Source organism: Lycorma delicatula, chromosome 1, assembly GCF_047948215.1.
Source record: "Lycorma delicatula isolate Av1 chromosome 1, ASM4794821v1, whole genome shotgun sequence".
Taxonomy (NCBI): domain Eukaryota; kingdom Metazoa; phylum Arthropoda; class Insecta; order Hemiptera; family Fulgoridae; genus Lycorma; species Lycorma delicatula.
The window spans coordinates 162,100,722-162,117,168 of record NC_134455.1 but is presented as its reverse complement, the minus strand read 5'-3'; the positions used below and the strand labels follow the sequence as shown (position 1 = coordinate 162,117,168).

Genomic DNA, 16,447 nt, shown 5'->3' with positions numbered 1-16,447 from the left:
GGAGTTGTAACGTCTCGGCCTTTCATCCGGAGGTTCCGGGTACGAATGCCTGTCAGACATGGCATTTTTCATATGTTACAAAATTCCATTTCCTTATCTCATGGACAAGCTTCAAGCTTATGTGGCAAAATCATCAAGCAAAAAAGAAAGGTGTTGCTTTTTCGTAAATCTATTGTACAATAATTTCAGCCGCGGACTAATTGGTTGGTTGTGTAAACTGTATACATTAAGTAATGCCTGATAACCAATTATTAATAATCACTTCCTTTATTTTTCTTTAAAAATTTGCATTTCATTAATTAAACATTGCAATAAGTTATAATAATTTATGTTTTTAGTTAAGTTCACATTTTAAATATATATTAAATATGTCTAGCTGGAACAACAAAGTTTTAGCGATGCTGTTGCCAATACATCTTAAAGGAAATAAAATTCATATAATTAATTCAACAGTAATTAAGATCAGCTGGTTCATTAACAAATAAGAAGAAAGAAAAAGATAATAGGATATGTTTACAATAAGCAAGAGGACAAACAAAACAAATGAATCTGAACATTATAACAAATCTTTGAAACTTTGTCAGTTATATTCGTATTCTTTTGGTAACTACTGTGGTTCTTTTTCGAATAGAAAAACTATGTCGGCGAAGAAATCGGCACACCCATTTAAATAAAATTTTTTGCTTTCTCCTGCAAATCCAGGCAATTTTTTTTTTTTAATTTAACGCTCGTTTGCATAAACAATAACGGCTTTGTAAGAGTGAATGTACGCAGTCTCTTTTTTTCACTCATTCTGTAGTTACACTGTACAGGAAACTTTTACTTACTGAACGAACGTTGTCAAAATGAAAACTGATCATACAATGGCTACAAATGATCGATAAAACGGAACGGAACTCAAGGATAGCGTGAGATATATATTCATTTACTAAGTGGAGAATCTGTACCACAGTCCTTGGCTGCTGAGGTTTTCTTAATATCTTTAATGTCGGTTATTCATTAAAAATCTATTTACAGATGGAATACTGAATTGCGTTTCGTTCCTTACAAATCAAATTGAAATGTCGATACTTAAGTTGACCTTTAGAGATTAGCGATGTATTCGAGTCATTCTTCTGATGCCTGTTGGGGGTAGTGCCTTTCGGTCTGGCAAGATTGCGCCTAATGGAACCGTAGTTGTTAGAGGATGCAATGCACGTCCTTCCCCAGAGGGAGTCACATATGCTAAGGGATGATCCTAAATTGTAAGGTAGAAGAAGATCAAAAAAACCTTTTCCGTATAAAATAAGAATAGCTTATATTTGAAGAAAATGCAAGGCCAGCTTTCGAAATATCTGGCGCCACGTCGTTAGATAAGGGTTTAATTTTCTAATACCGATAATTTTATTTTTATTTGTTAAAATTACGCTGAAAAAAAAAAAGGTTTTCAAAGATTTATTGTTCTGTTATATATTACAATTAGTTACAGTATTTCATTACATACTTCAATTTTTTTTTGTAATAAAGATTTTAATCAAGTTTATTGTATATATTTTTATCGATTTTCGATTTTTCGGTATTTATATCAATTTTCGATTACCAACAGAAAAACATTACATTTTTGAAACTTATGTGAATGAATCTTGTGATATTTCACTCATTTTCTAAATAAATCGCTAATATTATTATACCAAATCACTAATCATCAATTTGTTTTATTAATTTTTAATTTTCTAAACAGGAATTTAAATAATTTCCACCTGTTGATAAATATGTCAACCTAGGATTCATGATCATGAAAAGGATCTATATTGGCAAAATTATAATGTTTTAGTTGTTTATTCAGTCATACTCTTTGTAAATTATTCTATTCTATTGATAAAACAATACTCCGAATGTAAGGATGAAACGAATGACATCGAATAAATAAAGTCTTACTCTTTTAAAAATAAAAAATGTATATTGTTCTAATTTCTCTATTATATAAAGCGGAAACTTTGTTTGTATGTTAGCAAAAATCTCAATAACCCCTAACTAATCGCTATCAGTTTTTAATACTAGCTTCATTATGTAATCCGGAGTATCATAGGCTGTATTAAGATGAAAACTTATTTATTAAAACGTATAAATTATCTGTTAAGGTGTTGCACTTCTCATACGGGACGCTAGGTGGCGAGCCGCTAAATTCGCATGCTCCTTTCTTATGATGAGCCGCTCCACAGGTATTTTCAGTATGTATATATATATATATATATATATATTGTCTGTCTGTTTGTTCTAGCATCACACAAGAACCAACCGACCGACTTCTTTCGAATTTAAAGGATACATTCGTGTACTCCCCGGGAAGGTTTGAAGCCGCAAACCGAGGCCCTAGCTCCCTTGAAGGTTAAGATATTAGAAATATTCATTATTTTTTTATCACAAGCAGCGTGAAGTTGTGAATTAAAGATATTCATTAAGGAAAAAGAAATTAATTCTTTAATGAAGTAAAAGGATTAATCTTTTTTTTTGTAATGAATATCTGAAATAATTTATATAAGATATATTTTATAGGTGGTGTTTCTGCTATCATGGAAAATAAATAAGTTATGCATTTTTCGTCGTCAAAGGTGTGTGTACTTTAGTTATCATAGTTACTGGCCATAGTGACTGAGCTACATAGCGACTGAGCCCAATAGTGACGTTGTCGTAGGAAGCGACTAGTGTTTGCGGACACAAGAGGTGATGCAGTTACCCGAGACATCAATGGACGGATCGCTTGGCAATTCCTGGAAAGGAGTGATTTCATTTTCTCGTTGGAGTTGGGAGATGTGGTGGTAATTGAAGCCTATTTCTCCCCAAACTGTATGCTGGCCGAATACCTGGCCTTCATAGATGATCTGCACGAGGTAATTACTAGATCGACTAAGAAGACAATAATGCCTTGAGGCTTCAATTGTACATCAGTAACAGAAGATAGTTGATACACTAATCGTAGGGGTGAGTTGCTGACTAGATGTTAATCAATAGTTTAAAATGTGTAAATGACACCATCCCCACGTTCGAGGCCAGGGGTCACGCTTCAGTCCTAGATTTGACTATCCGGGATGGCAGATGGGACTTGCACCGGTGTGATTGGAGTGTGCGCCGGAACGACGTTGCCAGTAATCATCTGGCGATCTGGCTGAAAATTAGAGATGGATCAGTCAGAAGAAGAGATCGGAGGCTGGCTCCAAGACTGACTTACAGAAGTCGAAACAGTATCCGCAAACGCAGTCAGAGCTGTCAGTGATGGAAATCAGTTGACTCCTGAGGCCCTGAAGACCACTATAAGACAAGAAATAGGCAAGATCCCAGTTGAACGGGGAGCATACAGGTCGACCTATGACGATGTTCCGATGTTCAGCCAGGGACTCCTAGGGTCTCTAAACCGGGGAATTAAGAGACGGCTGCTGGGTGGGGTCAGGGAACGACATAGCCGGGCCCGGTTCCCCCTTATCAGTAGTTAGAGGCAGTAAAGAAAATTTACAGACCGTTTTCCGGTCCTTGTATGGGGGGGGGGGTCCCCTCACTTGGTTCGGATGGCTCAAGAATACCTGGTGGTTAAAGAACTGAAGATCCTGTTGGAATAGTGTGAGGAGGTAGTCGTGCCCCTGGAAAGGAGGGTGCCCCAGCGTTAATATTGGGCCCCCTACTTTGGAACGTGGCTTACAACGGCCTATTGAGAATGGATTTGGCATCCGGTGTGGATATGGTAGCGTACGTGGATGACCTCGCCGTTGTCCGCAAGGCATCTTCAAGAGGTGACGCTAATGGCTAACAATACATTAAGGCGTATTGTGAGATGGCTGGCGGACAGAGGACTTTCGGTTTCTGCCCAACGACGTAGTTGGGCCTGGTTAACCCTTATGATTTGAGGCATAAAGGCTTATCATAAGGCATATGATTTGAACCTTATGATTTGAGGGTTGGTCCCTGATGATTTGAGACAGGCTTTGATCACAAAAGATTCAACCGGCGAGGCGACCTGCCACGCCGGATGTTCAGCCGGTATGCGGAGAGGCTTGTTTCAGTTTGAAGGACACTTCACTGGGTTGAGCTTTACTTAATTACATGTCCAGCTCAGGGGAGTTGGGGGAAAAAAAGTTACTATTATTTTGTCTTTATAATTTAATTATGTTTTTATATTTCTATAAGGCCTGAATACTTTAACTGTTATTTATCAATATTATTCTCACAACCATGAGGATAACGAAGAGAGCGCGAGCCCAGGGGGTGGAACCCTGCGGATAGACGGGAATGGCGACCGAAGCGCGCTCTGTGGGTGTCCTGGGCGCCCACAAGAATTTCGAGCAAAGCGATCTTTGCGGCTCTGGGTAGGCCCTGTGGTTCCGAGGAGCCCCTAAGTTGGCTCCGGGATTCCCCTGGGCCGACCTGAGCCCGGAGGATCAATGTTCTGACTAGATGGGCCGACTAATATAATACTTATATCAATAATCCTTTAGAACATGAGATAAGTTAAACCAGCGATTATAATTTTATAGTGTTAAAGCTAATATGTGAACACCTTGAGGATTCACAACGTCTAAGTTTAGTAATTTGATCTCCTGTTTAAATGAAAATTATTCGGTATTGATAGATTGTCAAAGAATTTACATTTATAAACGTTCTGAAAGGTTTTTTATGGTACTGATATCACTTGTTTAATCTGTAGCTTTAGAGTTTTAAAAATAACCTATAACGTAATGTAGATTAAAGTAACTGAATTTATTTCTGCAATTGCTTTTAACTTTTTTTTTGAATAGTATCTTTCTGAAATAATAGAATTCTATTGTTATTTAGATAAATATTCAAGGATTAATGTAGTTATGACAATATGAACTTTCGTAGTATGAAGATACTACGAAAGTTTTAGAAGTCATGGTAAAAATAAGAGATTAGCTTTCCAGATTTTTAGCGTGATGTATACGAGTTTTATTATTTTATAGTAGTATATATGATGCATTCATCAATGATAATACTGTTGTAATAATATTATCGTATATCTAATAAATGGTTTTGTGTAATTAATCGTATGAATAATATATTTTCGCAATATTTTTGAATTAGTTTAATCATTCTATTATTAGAAGATTTATCAATGTAATATTTTATTACTATTTATTAATTACTTATTATAAGTAATTATTATTTTATACTAATAATTATACAACGATAACTATTTACTAATTTATTTTTAACAGTGAAAGATATTTGCTTACTTTAAACTTCTTTTGTTAACACATCATTAATTACTTTTATTTTGGATTTTATAAAATATATTTTTAATTAACTCCTCTGTTATTTTATTTGTTTATTAATCACTAAGAATAATAAATGTGTTTTAATAATTTAATAAGGTACCCGAATAACTAAAATAAATAATGTAGTTTTCTTTCTGTGTATAACTTCATAACGGTTTTCTTGTTATGGTTAACAGGAACACCACTAGATGTCCTTAGAGTGCATTTCTTGTTCGCAATTGATTTTTGTGTTTTATGCAACCCCCGTATTGATAGCGCTATGTACTTACTTTTTAAACTATAATTTCACCCTAAGTATATTTTTTTTAAATTTCACATTGTTTAAAAAAGTTCACTCGACTTTAATTTTTTTACATTATTTAAAAAAAGTTTTTTTTTACTTTAGAATTACTATCGGTTTATAATAGTCTCCAAGCCGAATTGTAGATAGCGAATTGATCTTACCTAGTCTTGATCAACCTTTGTTGAGGCAGAAAAATTAGTATTATATTTTAGTAATTTTCATTTAAAGCCCGAAATTGTTTCAAATTCATTTGTGCTATCAGGTTTTACATAATCAGCTTTTTGTGCTAAATCTATTATTATTATTTGTCTCGGAGATTCACATCCGGAATTTCAGTATGAGGGGCCATTGAGGCATACCTCATTCAATACTGTGGTGCATTTAACACAGGACATACTATCCTGCACGTCTCCAGAATTACCGATTTTTGGGCTTTTGGAATTATGGCTTCAGGATCCAGGCCAACCTTTTCCATGTACTTCTTTAAATTTTTGTTAATTAATCCGTTTGCTGTTATCACTACTTCTATTGAGTTCACTCTGTAAATTTCTTTATATTCTATTGCCAGAGGGTTGTAATTGGTTATTTTATCTATTTCAGCGTTATTAATATTGCGATCAGATCAAGTGACATCAATGACAAAAGCGGTTTTTTCTCTAATGTTATATAGAACCATGTTTGGCTTATTTTCAGCAACAAATTTGTCAGTTTGTATGGGGAGATCATAATACAGTTTACAATGCTCATTTTCCAATGTAGGTCTGACCTTATATTCATAATAAGGACAATGCTCCCTGTCATCTAAAAGTCCTAATTTTAATGCCAATACTTGATGAACTATGTTTATTGTAAGATTATTATTATTATTGACTCCTAATCCCTTTTCCTTAAAATCGTCACGGATGGATGGTGATTAATACGCTAGCTGTAAAAGTCTTTATCAAAATGTTAAATGGACAAAACTTTTAAATGTATAATGGTAACTTTAATTACCGGACAAACATTCGTAAATAAAGTTTCATAAATTTATACACGGTCGTTCCACCGAACGTGTTTCTATTTTTATGTTTCTCGTTCCACCGTACTTATTTCTCATAAATTTACTAATTTTATTAATTTTAAAAAGAAATATCACAGGGAAGTCATAATGTCTTGCTAAACATTTTGCAATCTATTGAGTTTAAAGACGACCTGAAAGTTGTTTGTATTACTCTTACTTTTCGAAAGATGTTTGAAAGAGCAAATCTTGAATGTCTCTTTCAAAACGAAGCCTATAACCCATTTATTAGCAGTTCGAAGTGCTGAATGAAAGCCGCTTGAACCTTTACTTTTTCTGATTTTTATAAATGACTTATCTTCATATCTTAATAACTTTAACTGTTGCTAGGTTTATAAAACGCTTTAAATTGATTCAGTAATTCAAATGTATAGAGTTAATCAATAAATTAGAATTAAATATTAGTAAATGTTAAGAGTTAATCTTCACTCGTAAACCACACTATAAAAATTATAATTACTGGCATATAATAATAAATAACTTGAAGTAGTGCCAGAGATAAAATAACTCGGAGTAATGTTTGATCCTGTCTACGTACAAGAAATATATGAATTAAGCAGTAACTAACGCAACTACTTAAAATTATATTTAATTTCTTCAATAACTTTTAAATATTTCAGTAGAAATCTTAGTTTTATGATGAGAAATACAGAGATTTTTGCCCATAATGATATCATAATAAAATTCTACAATGCTCTAGTTTATAAGTATTTTAGAATACTTATAAGGTCATATGGAAACCTTAACGTTAATATATTCGTGAAATTTAAATTATTTAAAATTATTTTTTAAGATATCTATACAACAAAATATTTAAAGCACCCTGTCCTTCGGGCTATTCAACTCAGTACTTGAGGAATATATTTTCCGTCAAACTGCTTGTTAGACGGAATATCCTCTGATAATTTATACATTTTTTTTTTATAATCGGATCGACGTTCCTGCCGTAATTTTTCTAATGAAATTGTGAATTCCTTACAATATTTTTTGTACTTTTTTGTTGTTTTTTGTTCCTAGATGAAGTACGGTGCATTATAACAGTTCCTATTTTATGGGTGCGTTGCGGATGTTTATTGAAATATAGGAGGACTTGATCCATTTATAAATAATTACTTGAAATTTATAAATACTTTTTATAATGTTACAAGACATAATAGCGTATCACCCACACTGATTTTAATTTTCATTATTTTTTCTTATTTTTCTTATCCTTTACAGCTTTTTAATAACTTAAACCTAAAAATTTAGCTTAAGTGGTTTTTTGGATAATGGCTGATTTGTAACTCTCCATAAGTCATTCCAGATATAATAAATAGATCTTTCAAGACAAAAAATAACTAATATAAATAAAACACAGTCATAGGATACACATATTATCCCCAGAATATAACAACTAAAGTGGTCTGAATATAGAAAATTCTACGTTAGACGAATGGGATGAGATTCAATCAACCCATAGAAGCGTGAGTCAACATTCACCACCCATTACATATTATCACATACACTATACCCACATTAACAACCAAATTAATTTACAAGTACGTAAAACATATATTTTTAAAAAAAACTCCAAAAACACTGCTGTAGGAACTAAAAAATTATACTTTTTCTCAAATATTTAAATCAAATTAAAATTAAACTACCAACTTATTACTCTTCTTCTTGGGCCTAAAACTCTAGAAACTATTATTTCTTGTTTGAGTGTTTTTCAGTCAGTGTTTTCCATGTTATTTTATTTAATTTTTTTTTTACAAGTACGCATAAGCCCATAGAAAACGTATTTATATGAAAAAAATCGTTTGCAAGAAAAGCACAGGAGAGAAATTTTCCCCTTATGAAAGTAAAATAAGAAATATTGAGAAATATCATTAAAAGACGAAGATCTATCATGAAGTAAGACTGTGGAGTTAATATTACTTTTCATTATGATTATTTTTATCTAATTTTCGTATTTTTGCTTGTAAATATTTTGAATACAATGAAATCAGATTATTCAGTATTATGTTACAAAAAACTAAATACTCTGAGCAATGATATATATTTAAAATCATTAAATATCTTTAAGAGGCTATGGTAATGATTTTTTTTTTAATAAAATACCCTTCTCTTAACTTACTCAAACTTTTTTATCTTATCATACTTATCCGTTATTGTTTTTTTAACCTGCGTTAGGTATTGCTTCAGAGGATGAGATGAATGATTTGTAGCATGAGTAAAAATGCCATGCCTGACCGGGATTCGAACCCGAACCTCTGAATAAAAGGCCAAGACGCTACAACTCGCGCCACGGCCTCTATGGCGCAAGGTTTTATGGTTCCTAGATGACCGCCATCTTGTTTTAAGCTCTAGGAAAGGGGTTTGAACTTTGAGAATTTTTTGGTGGTGTTCTGGTGTCTAGCCCTGTTTATAGACTTCCCGGCATGTTTTTCGCGTGAGAACACTGTCTTTTTACGGTTTTTGTTGGTATTTACTGTTTCAAAGTGTTTTTTGGAAGTAACTTAGCATTGCAAGGTTGCTAAGGGTTGTTTTCTAAGGTAAATAAAGTTTGTTTACATCGGTATCAAATTTTTTTGCAATTCCTAGAAAGAAGGACAAGAAATTGGGTGCCTTATCTCGTGGCCCAAGAAGAAGTCGATCGTCAAGCCTAGAGTTCGTTACCGGCAGGGCGGCTCGAAGTGTGCCTGTATCGCAGCGGAGACTGCAGGAATTGCGGGTGGGCTCTATGGAGTCCCGCGGGATTTCTTGGTAGGACCTGGTTGGAAATGGACAGGCTGGAGATTTCACCGTACCCGGCGGTGAAAGGATGGGGTTGACAGAGTCTTCGTACAAAAGGGCCATTTTGTCCATCTCTGCGGAGAGGCAGAAGGTAACTAATGGAGATGGCCTGGCAGTGGTAGAGGATGTACCTCCAACGACGGTCAGCCCTCTTGTAAAGAAGAATAGGGGCCCTGTGTGTTCTGAGGCTGGAGGTGGCTTGCTCATGGATAGTTGTGATAGACTGCTGGAAGTTAAAAACAGCCTGCTGTTGCTCAGTGAACGTGATGACATGACAAAGAATAGGGTGAGGGCTTTTGCCAAGACACTAAGAGACAGGGACAGGAAAGTGATTGGCGTAGCTCGTGGATTGCAGTCTGCGGTCAGTGATACAGAAGAAAAAGGAACGCAGACGACGGCGGTACACCGGGAGAGGATAATATACAGGATACTGTATTCCGACGATATAGGAGATCTGGAGGAGGTTGCGGGGTTCGCTGGACGAAGGATGTGTTTAAGAAAGTAGTTGTCTCGCGGAGCTTTTCGGCTGTCAACAACTAAGACACCAGGATGTTTTTCGTTTCTAAGGCTTATTGGAGGAAATGCCCTTATGCTACTGTCATCAGAGATCTCGCAGCGGGAATTGGGAGGCGCTTAGACGATGGAATATTTTTTCCATGCGGGACGATATTTCGAGACTCCAGGAGTACTAAGGTCTACACCTTCGAGGATGAGAATGCAGACATGTTCGCTGTTTGTACTGATAAATGTGTAGTCCAGAAAGAAGGTGCCTCGTGGGCCTGCCTCGACGATGGCTACGATCCGGCAGACAGTAGTTAGTTATACTGAGCTGCTGAAACAACTGACGGGAGGCCTAGCGGAGGACCTGGCAGATGATATCCTGTTTGTGAGAAAGGGTCGTTCTCAAACAATGAAGATCCGGGTCAGGGATCCTCCAATAAGCGGAAGGATGTGGTGAAGCGCCTTGGCTTGCAGATTAAGAATGCTGCGGTGGGTGAGAGGTGCCAGGATGTTCGCATGGTTGCGTACCATGTAAAAAGACTGGATTTGGTCGTCACCTCAAAGAAGACTTGGCGACAATTAAAAGAGAGGTAGAAGCTGATATGCCGGTACGTGTGTCGTCGTTGCGAGCGGCGTTTGGTGATAGACGGCTACGGTTCTTCTCCCGGCCTGGGGAGCTAAGATGCTGGCAGATAAAAATAGAATTAAAGTCGGTTGGCACTCCTGCCCCATTATGCCCCCCCCCCCGCACTGAAGAGACTATATGCTGTAGGTGCTTGAGGTTTGGTTACAAGGCGGCGGATTGTTGTGGGCGAATCACTCCAACTTATGCTTCAACTGTGGAGGCGTGAGTCACAGGATGGGTTAGTACGGCGAGACCACGAAGTGTCTCGATTGCGGAATGAGTGGTCACCGCTTAGACGACATCGCTGGAGACCGTCGGCTGCGCAAACCTTGCTATTCTCTAACACAGCAGTTGCTTGGATAGAGGGGTTTCAGACCTGGAGTCCTGAGAACTTCACAAGAATTATGCAGGAGGAGACCGCCTCGGCTTACCCGGCTCAGTTGCCGGGTAAGCCGGGAAGTTTATTGGGGGTCTAGGGACATCGCCACCCTACGGGCCTCGGCCCTTGCAGCCAGACCTAGGCTACAACGTGCCTGGGGGACGTACCAATTGCTGATCAAGAGATATGGTTCGCCTCTCCCTTTACCATTCAAAGAGCAGATACTATGTCAATTCTGGGTCTCTTCCTGATCGATGGATCTGATCATGTCGAGGTGATCTGCAATGAGGTGAGACGGTTCAGTGCTGATGAACTCCAGTGGGCGGTTTCACGGGTCAACACCCGAAAGAGTCGGGGCCGGATGGTGTAACTGGCTGGTACCCGAGGCTTGTTCTGGAGGCCTTGAACAAGGTTTTGGGTGTGGATAGTAAGGAGATCGATTACCCCAAGTGATTGGGGGGTGGACTAAGATGTCTTCGAAGAAGGACGAGGGGTGAGGGACAGCCCATTGCAAAGCTACCGTTCGTCGGACGGGAAGTAGCGATGAGGTACGGGGACTCTCTCATCTCTGTATCGAAAAAGACAGTCCCGGCGGAGATGCCCCTGTTTGAGGCATTGGCATCAAGACTGAGTCCCAGCTGCCAGGATGAGCCCAGGAACGGCATAGCCGGTCCTGGCTACCCTGCCCTGGTGGTTAGAGGCAGGTAAGCAAGGAAGATCTAACCGGCGGGTCGACCTGCCACACCGGACATACTCCGGTACAAGGAAAGGCCCGTTAGAGTTTCAAGGACACTCCCCTGAGCTGAGTTATACTTAATTGTAGGTTTACATAAAGCTAACGAGATCACTAGAGGATCAAGAAAATCTCTCGTTTTGATTAATTTAACATTTTTGACATACATTATAATAACACATATAAATATATATGATTATCGATTATTGAAACAAAAATAAAAAAAAAAATATTATAACCCAAAAATTATTTACGAAATATCTCTCTTAAAATCCAACGTTAGATGAGTATTTAGATAGCTAAACATTCTGTCGACAATGCGCTAAAGTACAATAAAAATAAAAAATAAAACTAAAACGATAAAAATAAAAACCAAAAAATAATTGACAGATAAATCGACGGTAAATTGACAGTATAAAACAATTAAGTTATTTTTAGCTGTGACTTTAAAGAAAAATAAACTGTTATTCTAAGGAATTCCAATAGAAAAAAGTAGTTTAAAAATAGCTACGATAATTATTACTCCGATCCAGACCGCCCTCTACGATTAGTAGTCCTCTTTTACAGATCGGACACATAAATCTTATTTTTAAGAAAAATAAAGACAGTATGACCCTTTAACCAATCAAAAAAATTCTCACACATGAACAAAATTTAAAAGATTATAATTTAGTGTATGATTAAAAACTTTTAGAAAAAATTTTTATCAAATTAAACTTCACATAGGCTGTTGAATATCAGTCCCCATGCAGTTATAGAATCGGCAGTATCATCTGTTTTAATGTATTATTCCCAGTCTGGAAATTATATTTAGAGACATTTTTTGTTTATATTTTTTCATCATTAAAAGGTTGGGTGAGACAATTCATTTACGCCTTATATAACTGTTTTTGTAGGACTGATGTCAGGAAGGTAAAAAAAGTAAAACAAATAAAGATCATTCATAATCGATTATTGAAATATTAAATTCCAGTTTCACACTTATACATAATTAAGAAAATTATAGATCCAATTTTTATAAAAATACACTATCAAAATAATTTTACAGGCAGTAGATAACTAATATAATGAGAAGAAGAGAAAAAGAATCGTGTTGCTGAAGAGCATCTTTTGACTCATTATTCTTATTAACACAATTTCATGTATACTGCGTACATATATTATGTAAGGTTTCTTTTTTAAGTAATTTGTTTTTGTACATAAATTTGAAGCTTGCGAGTGGAAATACAGAACAGAGATTTTGTGGCGTACCATATAAAAAATATCATGATAGGCAATATAACGTTAATTTGGTACGTATTTATATTTCTAAATTAAATATTCAGTATGTAGAATAAATCTTTAATGTAAATGCTCCAATATTATATTTAAATATTTTTATAAATTTAGAATATTTTTATCTACTACTGATTAATAAGTTTTTATATTAATTGACTATATTAATATTAACTATAAACTTAAATATTCCTTTATCTGCGTCCAAAGTACCCTAGTAAAGAAAAATCCCAATTTTTACGTTCCTGTTTATTGTTTAACCATCTTTTGCAGTTTTTAACTGCAAAACCTTTACTACTAGAGTTTTACTGTTAGACTTTTAAACATCTGGACGTTTAATACTGGATAAATTTTTACATATAATTTACAAGTTATCGATAAATTGTACTTTACAAATGGCATGCTTAGTTTTGAAGGTTTTGTACCTAATAGAATTTTTTTAACAACTTTTAAGCAGCGTTTGATGTACAAAATTTCCCACTCTAATATTTACACATACAAGACACTAGGCTATATAAAAAAAAAAGTTTTTTTAAAATTATTTTCCCAGATTTCAACAAATCATGTGCTTTGGAGACTACCAGTAGCATGAAAGTATTTTTTGAAGTACTGCGTTCTTAGTAAAATGTTGTTTTCGATCTTTTTTCTTGAACCAATGTTGTAAATTTTGTATAGATAAAGAGATTATTTTAGTACTCTTCAATTTTACCGATGGTTTAATAATAATGTTTCATTAGTTTTACAAAAATGTTGAGACTGCCACTACCTCGGTAAAAAAAATCTATTGAGAGAAGCTAAGTAACGGTATGCGACTTAATGATAATTCATATAATTTAAATTCAATATAAAACACCATAATGCAAATATTTAACTACTTCCGAATAATTTTTTCTGACAAAACTAGTTTGTCCACATTTTTATAAGAAATTTTACAAAACTTTTCGAACAAGTTTTTGTTTTTTCTTCCATCTTATAAGCAAATAATTAGTGTTACGAATGCACGAAAGAATTTAATGATTACCTGAGAGATTATTGAAAGCATAAAATGTTGGGATTATACTCCAAATAAGGGTCTATGAAATTATTAACCATTTACGTAGGGGAGGTCGTATGAAAACAGTTTCCCCTCAAGCCTATATCAAGTTTATCAACGTTTTCGACAGTACATTAATCCTACGCTCTCTGTAAATTCATCATTCATCAAAAAATATCTGTTTAAAAATATTTTGTACAACATTCCGATGTTTAAAAAATTGTCTTTACTTTTTTGACTAGCGTAGGTTTCGGATAAAATGAAGACGTGTAATCTTTTTTTATTTTATAATCATCATGTCCTTTAGTCATTTATAGTTGTTTCATATTAATTATTTTTTATGCCATTTTTAAATACTAATTTAGGTTATAATTAGCAGGATTGTTAATTCACTTTTTTTGAAAGTTTTACATAAATATTAATGTAAAATTTTATGATAATCTGTGGTTTAATTTAAAACAAAAATATTTAAACATTCAATCGCGCATAATTTTAACATTTAAATTTCATATTCCGTTTCTCGGTTGTGGTAATTGAGATTTATTATTATTAATCTGTAAAAATGATTAATCTCATTAAAATGGAACATAATTATTTAACAAGATATTAACATAAAATCCTCATTCCCCTTCTCCAAAACAAACTCTGATATTAAGTTCTAAAAATACAGCAGGCGATTAACCTTGAACAGTAAAGTTTTATACTCATTACAAAAATCTTTCAGTAAACTGTCTAATTATAATTTTACAATTCGTCGTTATATAAAGTGAAGAAGAATTCATTTACGGCTAGATAGAATAGATAATGATTAAAAAATTATTAGATCATAAATAAGTGATAGCGTCAATCATAAGGAGCCTGTAGCTTGAGCAGAGAGCTCTGCTACCAGCGACTAAATGGTTAATGAATTCTAAATGTGAAAGTGTAGTCGAAATTCTAAATTTGAATAAAAGTTCATATATTTATAGAATGATTTAATTGTACAATTTCTAGAGATAATTTAAAATTGTAATAGATAATTTTAAAAAAAGTTAAGCCTGCCCTGTTTTTCATTGTTATATAACTTAAAATTAAAAAAAAAGAAGATTATATACGATTGGATATTTGATGTTAGCTATGTTTGGTTTCGTGGTTTTTAATTTTAATTGTAGAATTACAACCTCAAATGTACTACATGCTTATTTTATGAAAATAAATGAGATGAATAAAATGATAGGTGAAAAATTTCCTTACCATTGCTAAAAATAAGTTTTGAAACGAGCTATGAGAGAAGTTATCGGATCTTCTTCATTATTCCCAACCGAAAAAATTTTAAAAATATAAAAGTAACTTTATTTCATTTATATTCGTTGTCTCATAATTTCCAGTCTGTTAAATCGTTTTCAAAAATCATGGAAATGAAAATAACTCACTACCGTAAGCCGAAGACGAAAGATATTGACAAAATATTTTTTAAATTGAAAGGAAAATGTAGGAATATGCAGGTAATTACAAACTACTTAGAATTTTTTGTTTGTTTGATGATATCGCCACATAAGCTTGAACTTGTATGTGGGATATGGAAATGGAATTTTTGTATTGTATCAAAAACCGTCATACCTGAGCGGGATTCGAACCAGGGACCTCCGAATGATACCGAGACGCTGTCACTCTGCCACGGAGGTCGGCAATTATTAATGCAAAGGAAAGATGGAAGTTAAAAATGTTCAGGAAACACCAATTTTTAAGGTTATTCTGCATAATATTTATTTAAAAAAGTAACCCTCATTAATTATCATTATATTTATGATACATAATTAATTATTATTAATTATGGAATCTAAATAATGCAACTTTTATGATTTTTCATGATTGGTTTGTATGGTGGGATAATGAAAGGAACTAAGTTTTCTCTTTTCCTTTCCATAACGAAGAGAATCACTTATCTTTCTTAAAATAAAATTTCTACAGTGAATTTATTTATATCTATAAAATATATATATAAATATATATATTATTATATTATTATATATATATATATATAATTATATATATTTATATCGATAAGATTTCAATTAGCAATAAAATACAAAAGGTTAATTTTCCATAAGAATAAGACTTGTGTATATGAAAAAAATATTTCACTATGAAGCACATTCTTCCCATTTTTTTTTTAATGTGATAAAAGAATCGGTTGTGGAAGTAAGCTGGGTGAAGTCCATACTTTTGTTAATCTAATATATTAATCTAAATATATATATATATATATATACTAGCGGACCCGACAAACGTTGTCCTGACGCGGCATTATTCTGTAATAAATGCACACACATAAATCTAAGCAACTTAATTAAGTTAAAATTAGCAGGAATGTGTTCTAAATTTCATTAAAATGACTATTAGTATGATATTATCAGTTTGTGATTGTTGTATTATTGTAATAGGTTTATTGATTAATTATGTGTAGTATGGTTAATATTTATTTTCACTAAATATTGAGATGTCCGATGAAAATTGAATTAAAAAATCGAAACGTCGTAAAA

General features: G+C 34.0%; 1 protein-coding gene across 1 annotated transcript in view; it reads left to right on the top strand.

Annotated features, from left to right (window-relative positions):
* Window positions 1-16,447, top strand: part of LOC142318210 (EGFR adapter protein-like) — a 1,091,782-nt gene that overhangs the window by 241,568 nt on the left and 833,767 nt on the right. The gene's annotated exons all lie outside the window — the stretch shown is intronic.